At 40.2% G+C, this 19,165-nt stretch overlaps 1 protein-coding gene across 7 annotated transcripts in view; it reads right to left on the reverse strand.

The window, feature by feature from the left end:
* Positions 1–19,165, reverse strand: part of LOC149240092 (prolyl 4-hydroxylase 1) — a 419,466-nt gene that overhangs the window by 34,347 nt on the left and 365,954 nt on the right. The window lies entirely within an intron of this gene.

The raw sequence follows: 19,165 nt of genomic DNA on the forward strand, positions 1-19,165 counted from the left end.
GATCAAGAAACCAAGTTCTTACTCATCATCGTCCTCGACTCCATATCCCCAAGTGAATTAGGCACTGATCCCTCAAAAAGAGTGATCATTTTAACCCAACTTTTACCATTTCCCCACTTTTCGCTACATCTAGCCCCATTAGGTCACCTAGGGCATCAATTTCCCAAGAATTGACCCAAGGAAAAATTTTGATCTCCTACAGGCTACTGCATTAGTGGGTCCCGATCCTCTCCTTCAAATTTGAGGCAATTCTAACGGTGGAATCTCCAGGAACCCCAAGCCCTAGCTCTAGGATTGAATTTTTCTAGGCATCCCCAGGGCTAGAGCTCAACAGGATCAATTCAACCTTTTGAAGTAAATATTATTGTTTGATCCTTTCCCTTCACCTTGTCTAAGATAGGAACATCACTAGTTGCTGCATTCCATCCCCGAACACGGGCTAGGTCCACTTGGTCCTGTATGGTCCCACTTCTCAATAAAGATTATTTGTCAAGGACCATTTGGGAATCCAAGTTTCCCAAGGATTATAGGGATTGAGAACCTCGTCTATAACCCTACTCCTTCTCCCTCAACCCTCCAATCCTCACCCCTTACCCCCTGGAGGACCAAGTCCCTTGCTTAAAGAGCATGCAAGTTCCATTCTTCACTCCACCCTTGGTAAAGGGTTTCCAGGGTCACTTTCCACCTATCCATTGACACATACTTTACAAGTGATCCCTACACTATCGGAACTCCTCCCATCAGTGAAAGTCCATAAAGAGGAGGGAGACCTAGCTGTGGTGACAGTGGGCTAAGCCTCCACCGTTGCCCTTCACCTAGCAGTTGCCCTCTTAGGAACCCCTTTTAGGTCCTCTACTGGTTTGAGTGGTAACGGTTCCTTCATCATAGGAACTATTACCCACCACTTTGTGGGTGATATCCCTAGGCGAAATTTTTTCTCCACGATGAGCGCCAACCGACAGCCAACAACCCCTTGATGCCTCCTACTAGCTAATTGTGCCAATTCTTTGCCACTTGAGCCAACCATGTGGTCCCTCACCCACCTATATTGATCGTATGTTTGAAGGTGGGCCTCCTGAAGCTAAAGGTATGTCTTGTCATTTGGTAATTGAGTATCGAGTTTACTTATCATGGATACTTATGGGTATGAATTGATGGGGGATTTGGCGGAAAGAGTGGACTTAGTTTGTACTCTTGTCTCCTTGATCTCTTTTGGTTGTGACCCTCGGATCTTAGTCTCGTGGGATCTCCTTTATTGACCATTTGGTTCTAGGGTGGTACTACTTGGGAAACTCGGACATTGGCTGCGTGGTCCTACTCCTTTAGCCGCATATATTACTCCCTTTCCACTCACTAGACCCCATTCATCATTTCTCCCACCTAGGTCCACATAGGGCGAGCCTCCCTATCCCTTGCCCCCCACCTTGGGTCGGGCCTAGAATGATGCCCCGAAGGTTGAAGTAATTAAAAAAAGAAGAAAAAGCATAATTGGCCACATTTAACAAGAAGTTGTACTACAAAATGCAAAGGATAGTTGGGACAAAAATAATTAGCACATGGACAAAAGCCCATACATAAGCTCTACCCCATCCATGGCCATCACCATGGTTCCATAGGCCCTAGATGAGCATCCTTTATCATTCAGGAACCCATGATTGTCCCAACCCCTAGATGGCAATGAACCGCCCTACCTTAAAGGGGTAACCACTGCTATATCTTACACATCATGCTCTTGTCCTTTGAGCCCTGAGCAGTTAATCAAAGAAAATTCATAAAAGGTAAAAATGCATATAAAGAAGGGTGGAAAAATCAAGGTCGGGGCACCTCATGTACCACGATTGCTCTCTCCTATACATTACATACCCAGGTGTGGGCTTCCCCTTATCTAGCTACCCTTATGCCCCATTATGTGTCCAGGGATGCCCCTCTCATTCCTATTCCATCTCACTTATTTGTCACTTGTCACCCCCATTAGGGGGATGTACCTTGGACATGCTATTCCCTTTAAGGGCTGAAACCACCTAATTAGGTACTTGGCTAACCCCCTTTGGAGCTTGGAGACACTAGCACATGCCAAAGCCCACTACAGAAGGGCATGCCATTATGAAATGCCCACTTTGTTATCCATGATTTGTAAGCTCTTTTACCCGATTATTTTAATGATTGGTTGTACTGGAAGCCTAGGGGATGCATTGGATCTTATGCAGGATTATAGGTGGTTTCCATTTGGGTTTGGTCTCCCTATATCCTGACCAGCAGAGGTCTACATTGGCACATGTAGGGTGTGCATAGAGAGCCATGGGCCTCCATAGCGGCAAACAACATTCCACAGATCTTCATGGATGTTCAAAGACGACTAACAATCCACTTGTGGGATGATGGTGATATGCTTGGTACATTATGTCCAACAAGCCCCCATAGGAGCCCCACACTCTTCGCAGGTGTCACAGGACTTGTACGATGTCATGGAAACATTCATTCCACCACTCGGACCCTTGTAGAGGATCTACAGACATCTCTGATTCATATGGAGACCCGTGGGGTCATTTATGTGCCCTTAGACCCACTAGGAGCACCATAGGTCTACTACTTGGAGAACAAGGGGCCACCACCTTGTCCATCATATTCCGAGGAATTTGTTCCTCAATATGATACTTCAGGATATTATTGAGCCTTTGGAGGGCCCTATGACATGCACATATCATTATTTGGCCCCTTGTGAGGCTTATTTTTACACTTGTGAGCTAGTTTGGTGGGCTTGTCACCAACAGGGGTTTTATTTGCATATTATTTTATCATTAGGGGCTAAGGTAGGCCCATAAGCTAATTCGAGTTCCTTAGGAGGCTATATATTGATGATAGATACATTCATTTGTATCATCACTTGAATTGGGATCTCTCTAATCATAGAGAACTTCAAATTTTTTCCTTGGTGGATATTTTTTGGAGATAGATGAATTTTGCCGTATGGATTTGGGCTATTTATCTTGTCTTAGAGCTTTGTCTTGTGAAAAAAACACTGGTTGGATATACTCTATAACATTGTAAGTGAATTTTGATGTTATTATTCTTGTTGCTGCATACTGCTAAAATTAGGGCTAGTTGTTGCATAATCAAAATGTGGAACTGAGCATGTTTTAGCTAATTTAATGTATGGGCCAATGTTATATGAATGAAATGTCCTAGAGATTATTTGTCTCGATAAGCTTGCATCGTTTTCTTTGAAGTATAAATGCTCGAAGGTCCCTTGTTTTTTCTTTCTCTCAACATTGGATGAAGTTGATTTTCTGGGCCTCCTTGATAAAGAAACCAAGTTCTTACTCATCACCATCCTTGACTCCATATCCCCAAGTGAATTAGGCACTAGTCCCTTAAATGAGTGATCATTTTAACCTTCCTTTTACCATTTTCCCTTTTTTCCCCAAGTCTAGCCCCATTAGGTCACCTAGGGCATCAATTTCCCGGAATTGACCCAAGAAAAAAAATTCAATCTCCTAGGGGTTACTACACTCGTGGGTTCCCTCCCTCCTCCAAATTTGAGGCTATTCTAATGGTGGAATCTCTGGGAATCCCAAGATCTAGCTCTAGGATCAGATTTTGCCTAGGTATCCCTAGGGCTAGACCTCAATAGGATCAATTCAACCTTTCAAAGTAAATATTCTTGTTTGTTCCTTACCCCTCACCTTGTCCAGGATAGGAACATCATTAGCTGCTACATTCCATCCCCAAGCCTTGGCCAAGTTCACTTGGCCCCCTTGTGGAGGAAATTCGATGACCCAACTAGTTTATTGCTTTCCTTGCAGAATGAAGTCATGTTGATAGTAGATTTAGACATAAATATAAAGATACTTACTTGTCAAGTGAAGATGCTCCTTGATGATGATATCTTCAACTTGATGATGTTGATAATAGAAGATGCCTTCTTGACGAAAATGTCTTACTTCAAGTATGCTTGAAATGTGATCCTTTCTTCAATGAGAGGGAGATCACCTTGATTTCTTTAATGATGATGGCAATGCTTCTTCTTACTTTCTTTGGATGTAGAAATGTAGAATATGGAGACTTCAAAAAAAAGTGTAGTCCTTCTTTATTTGAGGTCTTCTTCTCCTTCTGATGATATGATCCTTGAGATGAGTATTCTTCCTTGGTGCTTCTTAGTCCTCCTTAATGATTTCCTTGTGCTCGACCCTTATGTATCCTTTTTCAATGATGTGATCTTCAAGTTGCCTTTCCTTTTTGTTGTCACCTTAGCTCTGATACCATGTTGAGAAATCTAGGGGCAACTATATAAGATGATTTTTCTTACTTTGATAACTTCCTATGATGTATTTTTACTTAACTTGATTAGCTTCTTCTTCCACTTGATTATTATTATGTTCTTATCATCAAACAACTACCAAACTATGAGCATCAAATAGACAAGAGGACACAAAATATATGCTGCAAGCCAAGGCCAAAACCTCTTCTCTTGAGAGGAAAACCCACAAGACTTCTTCTCTTCTCATAAAATGTTCAGATGACGAATTCGAAGACCTAAGACCCTTGTCAAAGACCAAGTCAAACTTCTCCTTCTTTATGAACTTTTCCAGCTACTTTGACCTAGCAGCTTCCAACAATTTCGACCCAGCAACTTGCGGCAACTTCGACCTAGCAACTTCTAGCAACTTTGACCTAGCAACTTCATCCCCGCAACTTCGACCTTCCAGCAACTTCAACTTCCTAGCAATTTCTTCTGCAACTTCAACTTCCCAGTAGTTTCTTCTGCAACTTTGACTTTGTTGTAGTAAAGTTGCCCTAATCTTCGCATTTGTGACGAGAAGATAGCCCAAAAACAATACTCAAAGACTTCGTTCCTTTAGTCCTCCTCTTTTTCTCTCTTTTAGGTCTCTTTCTCTTCCTTGATCAAATTTCTTGTGTGGTGAGTGAGTGATCTTCAAGTGAGGTCAATGTCTCTTATATATAGGCTTCTCTGAAGGTCAAATCGCTTTCCATGAGGCCAACTTGATCCTTCTTGTAGGCCGACTTGATCCTTCTTGTAGGAGGGTCTTTATCTTGGAGGGTCTTTATCACACTTTTGACTTTACAAAAAAAAATATTTACAAGATACAACATGCCCAAAGGGGTCTTACATGTATGACAACGACTATTTTGACTTCATAATTCTATGACAAACCTAGGAGCACTCAATAGGTGTTTGACCTACAAATAAATTTATCTTTAGCATGAAACCCATGCATCAAGAATGACAATAATAAATTTCTTTTCTCTTTAATATCAAATATATAAAATCAAGATTACAATAGAAATTATGAAGACCGAACCTAGTTACATATTTCAACAAAGAGAACAGTGGATTTTGGCCTCTGGTATCTGTCAGGCCAGGCAGTAACTCTCCAAAGGCAGTAAAATTGATTAGTCTAATTATTCCATAGGTAGGTTATTGTTATATACATTAGGAGTGATTGTTCAGTTCATCTCCCGATGACTGTTCACATTCCTAATTTATTTATTTACAAATTCCCCCAATCATGAAGATTAGGTGTCAACATTCCCCCCCTTAATCTGAAGGGATGTTGGTGAGTCCAAGCATCATTCTGAATCGTTCAAGCTTTTCCTTTCCAAGTGCTTTGGTGAAGATGTCTGCAATTTGCTCATTTGTGGAACAATGACGGAGATGGATTGTTTTGGCCTCAACATGATGTCGAATCAGATGATATTTAGTATTGATATGCTTTGTTCGATCATGGAACTTTGGATTCTTGGCCAACTTTATTGCAGAGGTGTTATCAATCATGAGTGGAGTTGATTGTACTTGTTTTACCTCCAAATCTTCAAGAATTTCCCTGAGCCACACAATTTCTTTCGTCGCTTCAGCTGTTGCCACGTATTCTACTTCTGTTGTGGAATCTGCTGGAACTGATTGTTTGTGTGATCTCCAGGAGACAGCTCCTGATCCAAGACTCATAGCATATCCTGAAGTAGATACCCCAGTTTCTTTGTCTCCATCGAGGTCTGAATCAGAGTATCCAATCAAGCTAAAGTCGTCCACCTGTGTATACTTGATTCCAAGGTCTTGAGTTCCCTTCAAGTACCTTAGAACTCTTTTTGCAGCAGACCAATGTCCCTCACAAGGCTTTTGCATGAACCTGGAGAGGATTCCAACAGTAAATGAAATGTCTGGTCTGGTAGTAGTGAGGTAGATGAGACTTCCTACAAGCTGTCTATACTTTGTTGCATCCTCAAATTCCTTTCCTTCAATAGATGTGAGCTTTAAGTTTTGTTCCATTGGAGTAGAAAGAGGATTGCACTCTGTCATGCCAAATCTGTTTAACAAATCTCCAATGTATTTCTTTTGAGAAAGAAATATGGATTTTGGATGTTGGGTTACTTCAATGCCAAGATAGTAATGAACATAGCCCAAATCAGTCATTTCAAAACTTTTCCCCAATTCCTTCTTTATGGATGCAATGTAGCTTTCATTGTTCCCTGTCATTAAAAGATCATCTACATATACCACAAGATACACAACTGTTTTGCCAACTTTCTTGACAAATAAAGTTGCATCATCAAGATCAAAATGATTGAAGTTGAGTTTCAGAAGATGCTCAGTTAGTTTTTCATACCAGGCTCGCGGTGCTTGTTTGAGGCCATACAAGGACTTCACAAGTTTGCATACTTTATGTTCATGTCCTTTCACAGCAAATCCTTCAGGCTGGGACATAAAAACATTCTCTTTTAGATCTCCATTCAAGAATGCAGTTTTTACATCCATTTGATGGACTTTCCAACCATTCTGAGCTGCTAGTGCAAAGAGTGTTCGAATGGTGGCCCATTTTGCTGTGGGGGCAAAAGTTTCCTCATAATCGACCCCTTCCTTCTGTGCAAAACCTTTTGCCACAAGCCTAGCTTTGTGCTTGTCAAGTGAGCCATCAGCTTTGTACTTGTTCTTGTAGACCCACTTGCAGCCAATTGGTTTGGTTCCAAATGGAGGATCAACCAGCTTCCAAGTGCCATTCTTTATGAGGGCAACTCCTTTTGCACGCATCTTTCCATTCATCATGAGAAGCAGCTTCTTTGAAGGAAGTTGGTTCAAAATATGTAGACAAGTTCAATTCACAATCATAAGTAACATCCATATCAACATGTGAATTAGAGTCATCTACATCACCTCCATTTTCTCGGTTTGAATTTCTGGTTCCTGTTTTTCCAATTTCATCAAGATGAACACTTTCAAGTGTCTTTGTCAGCCACTTCGGCGGACCTTTCTGAGATGGTCCAAGCTGCTCTGTTGATTGAGTTGGGACTGAATCAAGATTGAGTCTCCCAATTCTATAAATTACATCACTTAAAGCATCATCCGTTGTTGGAGTTTCATGCAGAGGAGATTGTTCTTCAGAAGAAGATTCCACATGTTGATCTAGTATAGGAATCCCCCCTTCAAGAAGTGGAATCTGATTATCAAATTCCTGAAATGATTTCGTTTTTGCGAATCTATCCAAGCAATCAAGTTGCCGCTCAACAACATTGTCAGATTTGGATGATTCAAGAAAAATTACATCTCTAGATACAACAAACTTTTTATTTACTTCATCATAGAGGCGGTATGCTTTGTAGGTGTTTGAATACCCCAGGAAGATACACTTACAACTTCTAGCACCAAGTTTGTTTCTATGTATACCTTTGGTATCAAAGCATAACAGGTGGAACCAAAAACCCTGAGATGTTTTACCGAAGGAACATGTCCATACCACAATTCATAAGGAGTCTTATTTCTTATAGCATTAGATGGACATCTATTCTTTATATATGCAGCACATAGAACAGCATCAGCCCAAAACATTATCTTTACATTTTTGAAAAAAAGCATGGATCGTACCATATTCAAGATTGTTCTATTCATTCTTTCAGCTACACCATTCTGTTGGGGATTATAAGGCACAGTTGTTTAATGTTTGATCCCATGTTGGCGAAGATAGTTTTCAAATTCATTTGATGTATATTCTTTTCCATTATCAGTGCGAATAGACCCAATATGAGATTGTGCATCATTTTCAATCCATTTATGAAAATTCTTGAATGTTTGAAAGGCATCAGATTTGTTCTTCAATAAATAAACCCAACACATTCTGGTGTAATCATCAATAAATGTCATGATATATTTATTTCCATTTGCAGAAGGAACAAGCATTGGACCACATAAATCTGAATGAATGAGTTCAAGCTTCCTATGTGCTCTTGAATGTGAATCATGAAAATACTGTTTGCTATGCTTTCCTAGAATGCAAGCATCACATTGCTTATGTTTCCTAAGAATTGTAGGCAAACCAGCAACACCATTTTTCTTCAATAAGCGAAGACTGTCATAGTTTAAATGTCCAAATCTAGCATGCCATAATAAACTTGATGGAAGTGTACCTTCTTCATGATGAGAAATATATGAGAAATGTTGTGCATGAGCAGAGGTTCCTTGCAGTTTGAGAAGTCTTTCTTCTTCTATTCCCCTCATGACAAGTGAGTGGTCAGATGCTTTTCTTACCTCAAGCTTTCCATCAAACATATGAATGGAGTGACCTTGCTGGCGGATGTGGACCAAGAACAACAAGTTTCTCTTGAGCTGTGGGAGATATAGAACATGATCCAGAAGAAAGTCTGGAAGACCAGGCAGTTTAAGCCTGATTGTGCCAAGCCCTGATGGCTTGATTTTTGACTGATCTGCAAAGTATACTGCTCCATCAACATTGTTAGTGAAATCTTCAAAAAATCTTTTCTATGAGTCATATGACAGGTTGCGCCTGAATCAAGCAACCAATCATTTTTCGAAGAAGCAAGTGAAGCATTAAACAAATCTTCATTTACTCCAATGTTACATTGTGCCTCAATATAGTGAGCGGATTCAGGTGCTTTACCTTTGTCTGTATCATCAGTTTTACCTTTCTATTGGTTTCTTTTCTGCTCAATTTTGTCCCATGGTAGCTTGCATGTAGAGGCATCATGTGATCCATTTCTTTTGCAGCGAATGCAATGTAAGTCTGCCTTTTCTCCTTGAGCATGTCTGCCCCCCCTGCCTCTGAAGTATCTTCCTCTTCCTCTTCGTCCACCTCTTCCTCTTGTAGAATCTTGAGCAGGATGTTTTTCTTTATGAGCAAGGCACACAGTCTCTTCAGAAGACTCAGGGGTTGTCTTCTTTCCAAAAGCTTTTTCTCTTTCAGCAAACTTTTTCACAAGAGTCTCAAAGGTTACATCTTTGAGATTTCCATTTGCTTGCAAAGACTCAAGATAATTGGAGTAAGTAGGATAAAGTGCCTTGAGAAAAGCAATAAGAGGGATATCCAGCTCAACCTTAGTGGATTTGATATCATGCATTATAGACTTTATTTCAGATGCAAGAGCAAGAGGATCATTATTTTGCAGTTCAAGAGTGAAGAGTTTAATCATGAGTTGGATGACTTCAAGTGCAGAATGTGAGTCATAGAGTTCTTTCAGCTTTTGTAAAGCTTCAAAGGCAGTTGAATATGATGAAATATGGCGACTCACCTCTTCATTTACAGATGTTGCGATTAATGCATAGGCTTTGCTGTTCGTGTTTTCCCAAATGACAAGCTCTTTGTCTGATGTAGGCTGCACTGGGTCATTGTCTCCTTCTCTGACACACACTCCTTTCCACAACTCATTGAAGATGAGGGTGTGTTTTATCATCCGGGACCATTCAGGATAGTTCTCCTTGCCAGTGAGAACTATTCCTACCATAGAGATGATTGAATGCATTCTGTAAAAAATACTTCTGCTGATAAAAAAAAACTTCTGCTAATATACAGTGAAATTGCACTCAAAAAGGCATTCTCAAAGGATTTCAAATCTCTTCCTTACGCTACAACTTTATGCACTATATTTTCTTCAAATCCCTCTAATGTTAGATAAAAGCATCCAGAATAATACCAGTTGTTCATCCATACATTCACTCATATAATAACTTCAATACTTACAAGATTATCTGAATACTTAAACATTACAATGATGCAAACTCAGTTTCACCTTATAACTTTCTGGGACAAAACATAGACACTAATCTTTGACTTTGAATAATTAGTGTGAGCAAACCACAATACCCAGAATTTTACCCCAAGAATCTAAGCCAAAGAAACTCCCCAGAATCGCAGCGGCTATGTGTCGAAACTGCAAAAGGAGGCCCAAACTGGTAAGGACCAAAATGCTGGAGGCAGAATAAATCGTAGCTGGCGAGTGCAGAGATTTAGGGTCTCGATGGGCACTTGGACGCAGCCCGGATGCTTTTGGAGAGAGGGGCAATCTATGCCGAGCACACCTTCGATGGGGATCGTTGCCACTATGCGGCGTTCTGGAGAGGAGCCAAGGGCGGGGGCCGAGCTTCGAAGGCCTTGTTTTCTGTTTCGGAAAATAAGGTAGAATTTGGTCTTGGATCTTGTTTAAATTGCAAGTACAATAGGGGAAGGACAATAGACAGAGATTGGATCAAGACAATGGCTGTTGAGAGCTTTGGTGCCGCAGCGACATTGAGGGGTGGCTTGCCTATCTGGAATTGCAATAGGATCGGGCACCCTCCTCTACGTTCAAAGCATAGAAGGCTTGCTGTATCTGCTGTAAACCAAAAATCAGATGACGAAAAGAACACCGAGGAGGCCGAGAAGACGACCAGTTTTCCCTTGATAAAATTCCATGGAAAACATTCTATGCCCTTGGCTTCTCTCCAGAGCGCCCTCCGCGATGTCTTCGTTAGCTGCAAAGCCAACGGACTCTTTCACCACGAATATTCCAATGAGCATTCAACAGGAAATGGATAGCAGATGAGTTTGCAGCAGAGGCAGCACTGGAAAGGCAGCGGGTTATGGACAGAGGTGAGTTTGCAACGGAACTAGCCCACCAGAATCCGACAGATTGAACAGTCGCAGCATGTCAGAGAGCAGAACAGTCAGATAGGACAGAGTAATCAGGTGAATGCAATGCAATGGAGGCAGAGCAGCGCTCAGTGGACAGAACGACAGAGGCGTTTGAGGACAGAGCTTAGGCCTGCGTACAACACACAGTAGCAAAAATGAAGGGAGTTACAACTATTTTTAGAACTGAATCTGATACCATGTCAGGCCAGGCTGTAATTCTCCAAAGGCAATAAAACTAATTAGTCTGATTATTCCATAGGTAGGTTATTGTTATATACATTAGGAGTGATTGTTCAGTTCATCTCCCGATGACTGTTCACATTCCTGATTTATTTATTTACAAATTCCCCCAATCATGAAGATTAGGTGTCAACAGTGTCCAAAAGTAAGTGGGTTAACCATCACAACTTATACATATGTAGATTGGGAAGGCAGTGTGGATGATCATAAAAGCACTAGTGGAGCAACTTTCTATCTAGGAGGTTGTCTTGTTTCTTGGTTGAGCAAGAAGAAGACTTCAGTCTCCTTATCCACAGCGGAAGTAGAATATATAGCAGTGGCAACTTGTTGTACTCAAGTCCTCTAGATGAAACAAACATTGCAAGATCTTCAGGTGAAGTTTGATGAGCCCATTCCGATGTTTTGTGACAACACTAGCACCATAAGCATCTCCAAAAGTCCTGTCATGCATTAAAAAAAAAACACACTCCTATCAAATATCACTTTGTTCATGAATAGATTGGAGAAAAAAACATACAGGTGGTATATATTGGGACAAAGGAGAAAATACATGACATCTTCACCAAACTTTTACAGCGTGAGACATTTGAGTATCTTTGACAAAAACTTGGGATTATCCCATGTTCACATTGAAATACTTCTTATTCAAGTCAAACAGTTGGGGAGCAGAGCCAAATACACAACAATAGAGAGATTTTCAGGGGGAGCCATCCTTTGCCATTGATGTAAGGGGGAGAGAAAGCGGGTCAAGAAGATCCGAGGCATGAAGTCATGGGGAGTAGTGATTGCAGGGGGAGTACATGTGTTGCCATCAATGCCAAAGGGGGAGATTGTTGATATGTGGTTGTCATTGATGTCAACCCAAGCAGCACCAAGAGATGCCCTACCTTTGTTGACCAAAATGACATGGAAATTCTTGGTTCTTTGATTCGGGATCATCCTTATCGGATTCTCCTCGTCAAGCTGATTCCAATGTGTTGAGAAATCTAGGGCATCATGAGTTAGGTGATTTGTCTTCTTCATTAGTAACAGCATGTGAGTATTTTACTTCATTAGATTAGGATCTTCTCTTTGCTTAAGTTATTAGTGTTCTTCTTCATCAAACAACTACCAATGCATAAACATAAAAAGACAAGAGACATAGAATGTAGGCTATCAACCAAGGCCAAAACCTCTCACTCTTTGAGAAGAAAACCGCACAAATTCTTCTTATAGAGATTCCAATTGACGAATACCAAGATGAAGACCCTTGACCTATCATCCACTCCAAGACCAAGACACTAGTTCTTTGTTCTTCTTCTCTTCTTCTTCGACCCTCTTTGCTCGGAGATCATCTCCTCAACGAGTTGTAGATATACTAGACATGGTGTTGAAAAATGTCAATGTAATGTCACAAAAATGTGACCTCTCGAGCAGTATCAAAACACAGTGATGCATCACAGAATAATAGCTCCTTAACTAGACAAAACTCCGTTGTCCCTTAATCTCTCCTTGTTGTCCCTTCACCCATCTGAACTGTTCTACCTTTTCTATGATCCGAGTCTCAGAGTGATCTGAATTCCCTTGACTGTAGACAACACCGAATTGTAGTCTCATTTCCTTTCTGAATTATGTCACTGTAGTTTCCTTAGAGATATCTTGTTACTGCCCATCCGAATTGTAATGATCCTAAACATGAATGTAAGTGATATACAAAGCATGCAAATAATCCAACAATCAGAAAAACGAAATACACATTAAGCACCCATGGAAACACTGGAAATAGAGAACTGCTGAGCCATTTTATTACTTCTTCAGGAGCAAAATACAATAGTAAAGTAGAATGATGCACTTGGGCTTGTCTCAATGGACAAGCTTGAAAAAACCTAGGTGAGAAAATGTGAACTGAAGGCTGCTACAACTGCTGCACCAAACTGAACTGCGTTGCCCCAGAAAACTGCTCTGTCTGCTGACTTCGAAGGGTTGGAATCACTGCTTCCCGTGCTCAGAAAATTATGAGATTTCAGCTCCTTGCTCCTTGGCTTAAACCCAGAAAAAATCATGAAGGAATTGGCCAAATGTTGACCTCGGAATTTTGGCCCAAATTCCCCTTAGCTCCTCTAGCTGCTAGCTGAATTGGGACCCTTGTTTGACCCCTTAAATCTGCCCAGAAAATTCTATAAAATCAAGAGTGTGATCCTTGCCCAAAACCCAGAAAAACCCAAAAAGGGTTTCCCTTGGTTCCAACCTTCAAAACTTGACCTTTCACAGCTTGGCCCTCCTCCAATTTCGAATTTTGTTGTTGTGACTGATGCTGTCAATCTCTACTCTCCCAACTCCAGCAATCCTCCTCAAATGGCCCTCCGAGTGATCTCCGACTTCTCCCGGCCAGCTCCAACTCTACAATTCCTTCCTCCAACAACCACGTGAGCCTATTGGTGGCTCTCTGTGCAGGCCCTAGGTAACTGTAAATCGAACTGTTGATCCTGGTTCTCTTGGCTCCAAAACTCACAAGAAAGGTTGGCCTTTTGTTGCTCTCCCAATCCTCTAATTCTCCTGGCAAATGCTTGATCAATGATAGCTCCAAACTCCCCCTTCGTAGTCTGCAGCTAGCTAGAAATACGCACTCCCTATTGTTGCTGAATGGTAGTGTTGTACACACTCCCAGAACTCCTAAAATACTTGTGGAACTACCTCTCTAGGGCGGGCACGGATGGTCCGCCGAAGTAGAGGTTGAATCTCCTGCTTGAGAGATTCATGGCTAAAGAGCCGGTTGACTCAGCTAAATAGCAGAGCGAACAATCAAGTAATTTTGATTGCAAGGCGTAAGAATGAATCCAAATGAGAGCTCTCTCCTCCTTTTATCTTGTGGGTCTTCCTTGCCTCATGTGGGCCCCTCCATCCAACACTTCAAATTCCCTCCAAACCATTCAAATGGCCTAGTTCGAATTCCCACGTGGGTGGCCCCCACTTTCCACTAGCAACCAAATTAAGTCAAATTTCCTCCTAAGTCCCTAAGTCGAAAATGCTGGGTTCTTTCCCTTAGCCAAAATTGTGCAAAAATGTGTGGAAACACCTTGTTACAAATGTGTTTGAGAAGGGACATGACACGAAATCACAGAGATGTATCCGAATTTCACTCTGCCTCTGTCCATCCGAAATTATAGAGACATCCGAACTTCCTAACTATAGCTATCCACCCAAATTCAGAGATCTGAACCATTTGTTTACTGTACTAGAAATCCGAACTTGCCACTGTTTTGTTCATCTGAAAATCTCAAAGGTATATGCGAATTACTGACTGTGGAAATGTGAAGTGTCTTCACGCTTATTTATAGTGGTTGGTCCTCCACAAATAAGTCTACATGTGTATCTGAAGGGTTGTGTCTCCATAATTGTGGGCCAGCATGAGTTATGCTTCATCTTGAGGCCGACATAGGAAGAGGATGACTAGTGCTTGTCGTTGGAGGGCTTCTAGACACCTTTATAGACTTATATACATTCCATACATGACATTAACTCTATGACAATTCCTAAAGGCTCACAATGGGAACCATCTAAAATAAAATCCCTTGCTCATGAAACCGATGAAGCAAGTCTTACAATAATAATTTTATTTTCCTTCTTTACAATATTTATGAAAGTCATAGTTACATGTCATTATGAAGACCAAACCTAGTTACACTCTTCAACATGATGGTATGTTGCACGCCACGAGAGTCTTCACAGTTTGTGAGTTATGCTTTTTTGAAGATGAAAAACCCAACTTGTGGGCAAGAACCCTAAAGGACGATGATGTGGTAGCTCCTCTTTGGTCAAGTCAAATGGTTAAGTGATAAGGCTCCTCTCCAAAAATTGAAATAATACATCTTGCAGTAAAAGGTCTAATTGTGAATATGTATTCTTATAATCAAGGGCATGTGAGCGTTTTTGTTTTTTAAAAGGCATTAAAATTCAAAATTTTAAAAACCGTCAAAGGGGTTTTCCCTCTAAAATAGGAATTTGAATGCCTAATAGGAGCCCCTCCAAAAACTATAAAATGGCATTGATCTCACCTCCTAAGGTATGCACTTAAATGCAAAATCTCTTGTGATTGACCTCTCAAATTTTTGGCCCTTTGCGGAGGATTGCTAAATCAAATGAAGAAGGGTTGGGTATTTGTTTTATTCTTGGTCTTGGCTCCTAGAATTCATTGCTCATTCTTGTAGAAACATTTGACTTTGCTCTAGAACAAGACCAACATCATCAAAAGGGATCAAACTTTTGTGGCTTCTTTACAGAACTGTTGCATTCATATTCCTATAATGAAGGACCAACGAAGAATGTTTTAAAACCTGGTATGTTAATTTGAATTCGGCTCATCTTGCAACAACGAAGGTTTATAGATCGCTTGGGCTTGTTTGAAGAAGTTTGAGAGATAAATTGATTATTTGAAGCAACCTCATCACCCACTTGCGGCCCTCATTAGGGCATCAAAATTTTGTGCTTATATAGTGAAGAAACCTCATCACTTATGCGGTTTGGTATACTCACAAAATTATTAGAAAAGCATTCAGTGGTTTTTGTCCCGGAGGGGTTTCCACCTAAAAATTCTTGTGTCTATTGTTTATGGCTTATTTATGCTTTGAATTGATGTTGAAGATTAATTAATGCTTGAAAAGGTTAATAAGTTACTAATTGCTTAGAAATATTGATTCACCCCCCTCTCAGTGTTTCCGACAACATCCTCATCTAAGAAGTTAGGAAAAGAAGCATTTGATTAGCCAACTACTCATTCAGAAAAAATAAACAATAGTCTAAGATAAATCAACAAGAATAGTGACACAAAGAAATAACATAAATCATGAAAGTAGTTATTTTATAAGGATTGTAGGAAGCTATCAGCTCCCTTTTAATCCTCCTCCAAAAGTCACTATTGTCCTTCAACCATATGTCAATATTGTCTTCTAGAGAAATGCATCCTCTTGAGCATCACTTGTATTGTCATTCCAAATCCTTCCAAGCCTAGCTATCAATGTACAACATGACCACAAGACCTGCATCATACCATTACTTTCAATCTGTAATATGCTTCTCTCTGATCATATCATATCATGAAGGTTCTGAATCATACAAGAGTTCCAATATAGAACCCATGGCTTTATCTTATCCAAGGCCACTCCTAGGGTTTCTCCCAAACCCTAATCATTATTAGTAAGAACAAAGGCTCCCTAGGGTTACCTTCAAAACCTAGCATTCTTTTACGTCTCCAACATCTTCATCCCTTTCACACTGCTTGATCAAGAAATCTATCATAGGTGTCTACACAGGGGTGATCTCAATGACTTTTCTTCAACCCAACATTGATACCATGCTAATTTTGGGCTAGATTGTTCTCTGATGTAGATAATTGCATTTTTAAACTTTTAAACAATTTTCATAATACATTCACCCCATATCATCATAATATCATTAGCAATTATGTAGAGAGAACAATAACATCAACGATGTAGCAGAACAGTAAGTAACAACATAAGAAAATCATACACAATAGAGACACTAAGATTTTGGTCAGAGACCAGGGCAATACCCAAGGGGGAAAACCCATAGTCAATTCTTCTTCTTCTATTAGATATTCATTAAATGTTTAGTGGAGATAAAAAGTACAATAATCATAAGACATAAGTCTTTCATCATCAATTACATTAGGCCTCCAAGGGCCAACCCCAGATAATGAGATGGCAACTAACAAATCTATCAAGGAGTTGCCTCCAAATCACTAACACAAGTAGCATCTGTCTCTGTCAATAATATATTTCATCATGGACACTGCATACATAAGAGCAAAAGTATTCCCATATATATCATAGTCATCATTGTCACGAAGATATTGTCATCCATCACTGTACAAAGCATTGAATCCTGTAATGTCACTGTACCCATAGGAAGCTTATGACAGGGTCCACTAGCCTAAAGTAGTTCCCGTATGCTAAAGCAGTGAAATAATTAATAAGGGGACTTAAATTTGCCTAAGGAGACTTTATTAAAGAAGGAGAAAGGATGATATTTCGTAGGCAAATTGGATGTCACTAACTTTATAAAGTAGAGTATCATAAAGTGAATTTAATAAAAGAAAAAAATAGTAATAAAGAGAGAAAAGGGAAGGTGAAGATGAAAAGACAAAAGGGAAGGCGAAGATGAAAAAACAATCCTAAACTCATTAAAGAAGGGACTTGAGGAGACTCTAATTCATTCATGCATTCTGTGAGTTTGAAGAGAGAACTCTTGCAGAGAGTTGGAAGAGGAAGTTGAGGGATTTGGAGCCCTAGCTACCATAGCAAACTTCAGTGTTGCAACAAGACCCCATAGTTTGGACATGAGAGTGAAATCACTTAGATTTCACCGTTGAGCTTCAATGGAGAACAAGGCTTTCGAAAAATAATGAGGTATTCGTGTGCTATAGTTTGATTTTAAAAGCTTATTGAATATTTTCTATATCATTTTTGCAGATTGAGGAGCTACATGAAATGCTGGGCATGAGAAATAGGGCTACAGGACCAAACTGGGGTTGAGTTTAAAACTGGAAGTTATCATTCCCATTGTGGCCATAGATTATAGAAAAGGGTGGTTTGAAATTCTTCCTGGAAGAGGCAGCTCGAGCATCTAGTCAAAGCGCTAAGTTATATTCACCCTTGGAAAGGCTATCTTCAGTTATTTGACTGCATACAATTGGTTAAGCTGAGCACATTATTTGTGGGGACTCATTCTCTGTCAAACCATGGTCGTATTGCCATCTCTGCTGAACGTAATACTGCAAGCCTCTGTTATTGTTCGTAGATGCCAAGAAAATTGAGTTTTGGGGCCGTGAATGTTATTTAGACTACAAATGAGTCTATTGGTTATGCCTGGACGTAGCTGGGACTTTATTAATATAAAGATGAGACTTTTATTAGTGGGGACCACGAACTGTCAGCTGCTGAATTATTAATTGAGTAGAGGGCCCACGCTACCCATCTATCACTAATAAACGTACATGAACAAATTTTCATATATCACGTGGGTGTCTGCATCCCTTGCTGGAAGACGTGTGAGTTGCTGGTGTAATTTCTCACTGGAACCCCATTCGAACTGCTACAGGAAACCAGGAGGGGTCTCTGTATGTTGTGCTACATCCTCACGAAATTTCCTGAGTTGGTGCACATGTTTCTGGGTTCCTACCAAGGTTGGAACAAAGATGTAAATACCATCTTACAATAAAGATAAATGCCTGGCCTACACTGCTGAAGCAATATTTTGATTTAGTTATTGTACTGGAGGGACCTATTGACAACTCAACACACCAGGTTCATTTATTCTATTGCATTACTGTTGTTTCACTTCCCTAAACTGTGTGCTAATTTGTTATTGTATACTGCTCACTTAAAATAAATGCAAGCGTATTTTTGGCTTATACTCTACTATGAATTGTGACAATGTTGCCTACATTTCTGGGTGTATTCCCAATGCATCTTAATATCTGTTGAATTGCTGTATGTTGAAAGAAAATCATTGTTTGTGTGAAACGTCAATTAAATAAACAACTAATCACCTACAACAGTATACATATCAAGTCTGGGTTGAACAGTGGGAAGGAACCCTTTGTAAATTTATTAGAAACATTGGAGAAATCTCTGTACTGGAATCTTACTGTGGTATCAATGCCTTAATCTTGGCTCACCCTATGGTTTTGGCTTGAAAACGGTTGACAGGTAAAATTCATGACAGAGGAAAATCCATACACAAGGATAACATATAGGAGGAAGCATACTTACAAAGAGCCAACTCCCCTTTCAGAGGAAGATATCCCTGATACAGAGAGTGAAGAGATGCCAAAAGGGGACAAGGGGTTAGAGAAGACACCTGAAAGACCAGATATGGGGGATAAGGAGGAACAAGCTTTTAATAGCTTACTCAGGGCCATAAATGACTTGTCTAAGGGCCAAAAAGAGATGGTGGAGGTGATGAAGGGCATGACACACACAAGGGCTTCCACTGGAAAAGAGCCATTGAATGGG

This window comes from Pinus tabuliformis, chromosome 8 (genome assembly GCF_031772625.1).
Source record: "Pinus tabuliformis cultivar Carrire ecotype Pingquan chromosome 8, CPIR1, whole genome shotgun sequence".
NCBI classification, from domain to species: Eukaryota; Viridiplantae; Streptophyta; class Pinopsida; order Pinales; family Pinaceae; genus Pinus; species Pinus tabuliformis.